The 8,079-nt window shown below is 39.7% G+C and overlaps 1 long non-coding RNA gene across 1 annotated transcript; it reads right to left on the reverse strand.

Moving 5' to 3' along the window:
- Positions 1-837: 837 nt before the first annotated feature.
- LOC134089494 (uncharacterized) lies at positions 838-2,881 on the reverse strand. The gene is made up of 3 exons (XR_009940060.1): positions 2,660-2,881; positions 2,481-2,560; positions 838-1,866 (listed from the first exon to the last, which is right to left on the reverse strand). It is a non-coding gene; the product is annotated as an uncharacterized LOC134089494 (long non-coding RNA).
- Between the last annotated feature and the right edge of the window lie 5,198 nt (positions 2,882-8,079).

Consider the following 8,079-nt stretch of genomic DNA (forward strand, 5'->3'; position numbering starts at 1 on the left):
GAATCCTGGGACATGCCCGCTTGACAACGGGAGAGATAGAACTAACGACTGGCTTTTGGCCGTAGCAACCAGCCATTTAGAACTAACGACTGGCTTTTGGCCATAGCAACCATCCATTTAGAACTAGTAAAGGCAGTTTTGTCCTGCAAGTAGAAAGTTGATATGTGGCGGAAAGTAGTCCCACAGTCAAGACAGTTTTAGCGATGTTAACGGACGCAACGGTGGAATAAAACTATGTTCTAAATATACAGGTTATGAATACTAACGGGAGATAAGCGGGATAACGGCCTTCGAGGTCGACCGGTTCGATGGAAATAATGGCACGGCGGAGGTAACTCCGTCTCCGTGCTTCGCACGTCGCCGGAGTTCTAGACCTCCACCTAGCCATTATTTCCATCGAACCGGTCACCTCGTCGGCCGTTATCCCTTACTTATGTGCTTCTTAATCAGTATCTTTAATACGTGTGTATTCTTTTCATCTGCAATACATTTACAGCTAACTGACACATGCACAACAAAATTATTAAGAGTTTCCTGTTGTTAAATTGTTAAATCCTCAGACCTATTCTGACAAACAAATTCATACTGACGGACATAAGAGAGTGTATGAACACACATGCATTGTACTGTATTCATTCATTTAGATAGCTGTATCTTTGCATTTATTTGATTTGGAAGATGAGCAATTCACTGAAAATGTTTTTGTTTCTGAATAAAATGTGTGTGTGCAGTGCACCTTCTTCATAACCAATTAATGTTGTTTTTGTTGTAAAGCACACTGTTGAGTTTGTATTATTTGCTATAGATTACCTCAAAATAAACAGATTTTTTTCAGAATAAAGTCTTTTTTGTTTTTATTTAACAAGAAAAGTAATCTGATACAATGTGCTAGTAAAATGTGCCCTTGACATCAGTTGCAATTCATCAATCTTAAAGTATAGGAGTCTAGAAGTCTAGCATCACAGTTTAAAAAAAAACAAAAAAAACAGGAGATGTTCTTTTGCAATGTCCATTACACCCTGAAGGCTTTTTAAACTTACATAAAATTTGATAAGATTTTCATCTGTGTCTGCATATGCAAACTCATTGTGAATCAGAGTGATTATGACTGGAAATTTAACTTTTGCCTGTTTTCTCTGATTGACAGAAGAACGAGCCCTCCTTTGGTCTCGCGCTCTGTGTGTGTAAGTGTGCGTGTGTAGGCCTATGTGTATATGTATGTGTATGTACGTGTGTGTGTGTGTGTGTGTATGCATATGTGTACGTGTATGTGCAACTATGTATGCGTGCGTGTAAGCACAGTGATGGCATATTTGCTGTAATGCATGTGCTAGAAATAGGCCTACATGTGCTTATTCTTCTTTAGTGTTACTAACTCTCAATGCAGATAGCCAGAACCAAGCAAACATAATAAAGACTGCATAGCTGTGGCCTTTATTTAACACACTCAAGGCTTCTGCATCAGCAGTGAGCCAGAGAAAGTAATGGTGCGTGAGCCATCAGGAGTCCAGACAGAGCCAGCCGAGGCCCAGGCATTGCCCTTCACTTGTCTTACAGTGACCTTATCGTTCTTTTTCAACTCCGCCATGTAGGTGCACATGTTTCCAACAGTGGAATTCAATTTGACTTGAGAATGGCACACGACTGCAGCCACGCTATTGACCTGCAAATGCCACTCGTTGACGTCTTCGTCTCTGCCACTCTGGGTTGAGAAGAAGAACCGGTAGATTCCGTTGACTGGAGCGGTGAAGACCCCAGAACTGAATGCATTTCCCTCATTCAGGATGAGGTCACTGAAGGGAATGGTTGCGACAAATCCACGTAGCTCAGTTGGGTGTGCCGCATAGAAATGCACCCTGCTGAAATCTTCACATAACATAACATTACATTGCATTACATATCATAACATTGCATTGCATAACATTGTGTTGCCCTAAGGCTACATTAACGCTACTTTCTTCATCATCATTTTCAAACAAATAAATCCACAAAGGCATTTTTTATTTCACTACCAATTCACTACTTAATTCGTAGGACAATTCCCATGGAAAAGCATTGCCTACCTTCTAATTCTGATTCTTTAAAAAAAAAAAAAAAAAAAAAAAACATGACAAATGTGCAGCCAGCAAATGTATACAGTGGAAAGAATAACCATCACATGAAATGTGAAACTGTAAATGGCTATTACTGTAACAGTCTCTGGAGCATCATATTTTGCTTTTTATAGAAGTTCAACAGTGGCTTTCATGGCAGTGAAAGTGAGTTCAGTTTAATTTATGTTAGATATAGACATTTACATTAACAATGGACACTTAAATACACTGACTTTCACAGAGCTTTTTACAAAACGCAACATTCTTCAATCAATTGTATTTGTATTTAAAATGTGATTTAAATTATTTAATGTACAAATACCACTGAAACATTGAAGATGGATGAATCTCATGATGAATTAAAGTTAACAGTAACAAGATCATTACCTTCTCTCGGCAGGGACAGGATTGGTGTGATAGCAAAGGAGTGAAACGATCCCAGTTAGAGTTGCTTTTCCCATGGTAGCCTGTATGGAAATCCAGAAGGGTAGATTTTATTGAACATTATCAGGTTCGGTTTGCATCTAACAAATACTTCACATTTAAGATGAAATATTATGTCATACCTTGAATCACCTTTCTGCTTTATAATGCCATAGATAAATATGAATTGAAGACTGTACTACAAATCTATTGGTTTATGTAGAAAAGAATATCAATTCCTGTTAATGAAGGGATGTCCAAAGTATCTTGGCGACCTGGTAGTCAGAAACTGTACTGCAGAATTCATTCCAGTCCAGGTTCAATTTATGCATTTTCTCAGGAAGGAAATGTTTACCCTAGGAAAATCATTTGTGCTATCTTATATCTTACTGCAAGAGTAATGTCCTCTTATCAAGGGCGTATAGTTCACAAATATTTGATAAAACTGATAAAACTTTTGCACGCTTTCTCTGATTGGCAGAAGAACGAGCCCTCCTATGTAAATATTTACTCGTACTGCGTAAATTTACTAAATATAATCTAATGTGAAATTTCAATGAAGGAATCCCTTTTTTGCCCATTTCCATTCTCTGTAATCCAGTTTAGAAAATACAGCAAATTTCTGCATCATCTCCAACATTGGGCTAGCATATTTTTAAAATGTTTTTATTACATCCCAATAAACATATTTGCTTTCCTCAATGTTTCAAAAGCATGTACATGACTTCAGTCACTTCAGTTCACAAACGCAAAGGAGTCACAACTGTAACTGACACATGCACAACAAATCATTGAGAGTGTTCCTTGGTTTATTATGTTAAATTCTCAGCTCATACTTATTATGACATCTTACACACTAATGGACTTACAGCAAGTGAAGAGAAGTGATTAACACACATGCATTGTATGGTTACTCTATAGATGTGTCACTGCATTTATTTTGTTTTGTGAGATCAATAATTCACTGATTTTTGATTGCAGATGTGTGCACCTTATTCATAACTGTAATGCTGTTTTTGTTGTAAAGTGTACTGATAGGAGCTTAAATGATTATGTCTCAAATAAACAGACATTTTTCAGAACACTATTTCTAGTACGCAACATATAGTATGCCATATAAAAAATCTGGTCTAAGATACCAGTTTGAAAATAGAGAGGATGTTCTTTTGCATTGACCATTACACCATGAGGGCTATTTTGTGTTTCAGCTTATAAGATTTGCATCTGGTTTGCATATGTAAACTCTTCGTAAATCAGAGACTGCTTATTATGACCGCAGTCATATAGTTGTTGTCAAAGTTTTTTTTTTTTTTTTTTTTCCCGTCATATTTTTGGTCAACTATTCCCGGGACACGTACCATGAAACTTGGTGGGCATGTAGCCCCAGTAAACTTCTGCGGAAAAATTTAGTTTCGTCCCCGGGGGTCACTCACACAAAATGTTTATGGTATGTTGGTCTCAAGAGCTTGGATCAGCTTAGCGTATAACCGGTCATTTGTGATTTGCACCCCCATGGTAAAAATAGAGACACATAAAACACACACACTCATAGACAGTGAAGCGCTCATACACAAAAGCAAGCGCACACATGCACACACTCATTTACATGCATAAAAGTTGCAGTAGGGCATGGAGTAGGCGATGGAAACAAAAGCGTGATTGATATTTGCGGAGAGAATGTGCAGGACTGAGCGGCGGTCATATTGTGTATCGCTTTGCGGTACATCTAGTTTGACTGAGAACTGAACTTTTGCCTGCTTTCTCTGATTGGTAGAAGCACTTGCTCTCTGACTGACCATGTGCTCTCAGCCAGAGGAGAGGCATGTGTGTGTGTGTGTGTGTGTGTGTGTGTGTGTGTGTGTGTGTGTGTGAGTGTGTGTGTGTGCGCATGTGCAAATACGCTAAAGTAAAAAGTCAATTGAAGTGTTCATTAAAAATAAATCATCAATGTGATTTAGACTCCTGTCAGTATAATTACTTTATATTGTTACACATCATTGAAAAGCACAGTGATGGCACATCATTTACAGACTGTGATCAAGAAATGTACCAGTATGTGCTTTTATACTGTATGTGGTATTAGCAATGAAGACAGGGCCAAGTAAATGAGAGAATGACAGGTGTTTATTGACGTTACAGTAACTTGTTATGGATAGACAGAACCAAGCAAACTTAACAAAGACAGCTGTCTTCACTGTAGCTACCTTTCCTGTAGTCGTGACAACAGACACTCAAGGTTGCTGCTTCAGCACTGAGCCAGAGAAAGTTTCGGTGTTCGAGTGAGCTGCCGCCATTTGCTTGGTCGTAACCTCATATTTCTGTTTCAAGTCCATCATGTAGGTGCACGTGCTACCAATAGTGAACCCCAAGTTAACTTGAGAAATCCACACAACTTCAGACATGCCATTGACCATCGGTTGCCACTCATTGATGTGGTGACCTCTGCACTCTGTAATGAGAAGAAAAACTGGCAGATTCCATGGACTGGAGCAGTGAAGACGCATGTTATACTGTTGAACACATTTCCCTCCTTTAGAATGACGTCAGTATAGTAGGGGATGGGGTAGACGGACCCACGTACAACACTAGGGCCTGCAGCATCCCAATGCACCTCTCTGGAATCTTCCCATCACATAACCTTACATTAATAGTCTAAGAGTAACTACACAACATTAATTGCCATTTCCTAACAGCATTTCAGAGTATTGAAATATGAAATGTTTTGCTCAGGAGCATAACGGTCTCTGGATCAAACACACAACCATCGACAGCCCAGATTCCTGACCACTACCACCAACACAAATGTTATCTTTAAAGACAAACACAAAGTGTGTATGTACTGTATACATGGCAAATGTAAATGACTAATGTCAGTCTGTAAATATTTCAGTATTTACAGATAATCAGTTCAATATTGTGTTTTTGAGGTAGGCTACTTCAAGTAAATTTAGTTTCAAGAGTTTCACTATCCGAAATTTGCCAGATAAATAAATGTGGGAGTGCTTGGTGTAGGTCACTTAGTCAGGGTCCTGACGAGCTTCTTGTGAGAACGGTGGCTCTGCGCTGGCATTACCGCTCGTGACTGTGAAGTGCATCATGGGATCGCGCCGGGCGATAACTGCGCTGGCAGGCGTCAGCCCGGAGTGACGACCGCGGGCACCCTTGAAGCTTAATGTGAGATTGTGTCTGACCTGCTGTGGAGGCCAGGCAAGATGCCAGACTACGGATAATTGCGGCGCGAATAAGGGGACCAGACTGGACCTGAGCTATGAGAATATTGCAATTTAAGTAGCGATTATATTTATCCGTAGATAGCATGTTGGGCAAGGTCGCTGGCCGGGGTCATGAAGTGCCCCGCTGGATCACACCAAATAGGCTGTGCTGGCAGCATTTGGTAAGATCTCTGCAAGCACCCCCCCGTCATAAGTGAGACAGGAGGCGAATAGGAGGCAAGCGGGAGGCGAATAGTAGTCGAACAGGAGGCGAAACGGGGAGGTGGTGGGTTGCGAGTGAGAACAAACGCTACAGTAGAACCGGCAGGTGGGCCTTGACTAAGCAATCGGTTTTATAGGAAGCGAAGGCGTGGCAAAGTTTCGTCACGTTTCTCTCGAACTTCCGTTTGCAACGACATTAAATCTTCATGTTTACTTCACATCACCATTAATAATACATAGAGACATTTACGTTAACAATAGATATTTAATAGACTATTGAACTCACACGGCTCTTACCCTACTCTGTCATCACCCATTCTTCAATCAATTCTAATTACTTAATCTATATCACTGAAACTAATTATTATGACTGCCGCGTAGCGGTCATATAGTGATTGTCAAAGTTTTTTTTTTTTTTTCGTCAGCTACTTAATTTTTGGTTAATGATTGCCGGGAAACCGTGGTAGGCATGTAGCCCCAGTAGAATTTTACGGAAAACAATTGTTTGATCCCCGGGGGCCACTCCACCCCGCACTTTATTCACACAGTTTATTCACCACAGTGACTGTACCGCTGGATGAAGAATGTGCCTTAATAATGAATGTGCCTCTGCATTTGTGACCAATGCTTGCTCATGTGCAAATGCAATGTAGCCCACGCAAGGCACCTGCTGTATCCTTTTGAACCACTGGTAATGAAAGTATGAGCGCTAACATTATGGCTGTGTTTTAAATTTGGGTGTAATCACAACATATCAGCCCAAAGTTGGACCCGCCTGTGTAAACAGGTAAAACAATGCAGGGGATGGTGACGGTCAATCAGAAATGTTTGTGCTGGCTGAAAAGGCTTCCAGGAAGTGTGTGGCGGCGGCCTATAGCAATTAGTGGTACTCATCACTGCAAAGCAGACTGTGACAAAAGAAATGCATGTGCTTATTTCTTTTTTTTTTTAGCTTTCCTTACTTACAATGAAGATAGACAGGGACAAGACAATTTGAGAATTGGCAGATGTTTATTGACATCACTGTATCCTACCTTTCGTGCACAACTCCACATCTGAAAGAGTTGGGACATTGTGTAAAATACAAAAACAGAATGTAATTATCTGCAAATCTCTTCACGGTTTTATTCAGTTAATTGAATAAAATAAATATAATGAATAGCCTATTAGCTGGTTTGATTTGCATTGAGCTCAATGAGCATGAAACCAGCTAATAGACTAACTGAAATAAAACCATGCCAATCTCTAAGTATGGTGAAGGGTAGGCTATGTGATGATGTGGGGCTAGTTTAATTCCAAATGCCAAGGGGACTGGTTGGATATTTCCTCATTTTTTTGTTATTTAAGGCTTTAAGATCAATTTCCAAAAGATGATTTTATATTCCTCTTTATAGTCAGCTTTAGTGTGTGTTCCAATACTTGTGGAAGGGACTGTATATGCCATCAAGGCAATGTCTTTTCCAGGGAAGACCTTGCATATTTCAAGAAAACAATGGTAAATGAATTCTTCAAATATTTTAAACTATTTTTCCACCAGAGTCCAGGTGTTGACCTGACAAATTAGGTGCATCATGGAATGAAAATCATGACATGAATTTCCCATACTTACAACCCCCAATTGTATCAGGCAGTAATGGGACAACATCTCATTATCAAAGCTCTAGCAACTGGTCTCCTCAGTTCTTAAACATTTACAGAATTGTGTTATGAAGCAAGTGTAGAGGTGAAGTAGCACAGTTACAAACATTTCCTGTCCCAGCTGTTTTTGAAACATGTTGCTGACATCAAATTCAAAATGAACAGATATTTACCATGACATTTTCAACATTTAATATGTTGTCTATGTCCTTTTTGCTGCTAAATATGGGTCTACATGCATATTATCACACTGTGTTGCTATTTGCATTTTACACAATGTTTCAACTTTTTCTGATTTGGAGTTGTCATTATTGTGACCCTCAAGGGATCTGCATCAGCAATGAGCCAGAGAAAGTATTGGTGCGTGAGGTAGGTGTAGCCCAGGCACAGCCCTGCACTTCGGTCACATATACCACATCGTCCTTGTTCAACATCCCCATGTAGGTACACAAGCTAGTAGCAGTGAAGCTGTTGCTAAGTTGAGATAAACA

The sequence above is a fragment of the Sardina pilchardus genome, chromosome 8 (genome assembly GCF_963854185.1).
Source record: "Sardina pilchardus chromosome 8, fSarPil1.1, whole genome shotgun sequence".
Taxonomy (NCBI): domain Eukaryota; kingdom Metazoa; phylum Chordata; class Actinopteri; order Clupeiformes; family Clupeidae; genus Sardina; species Sardina pilchardus.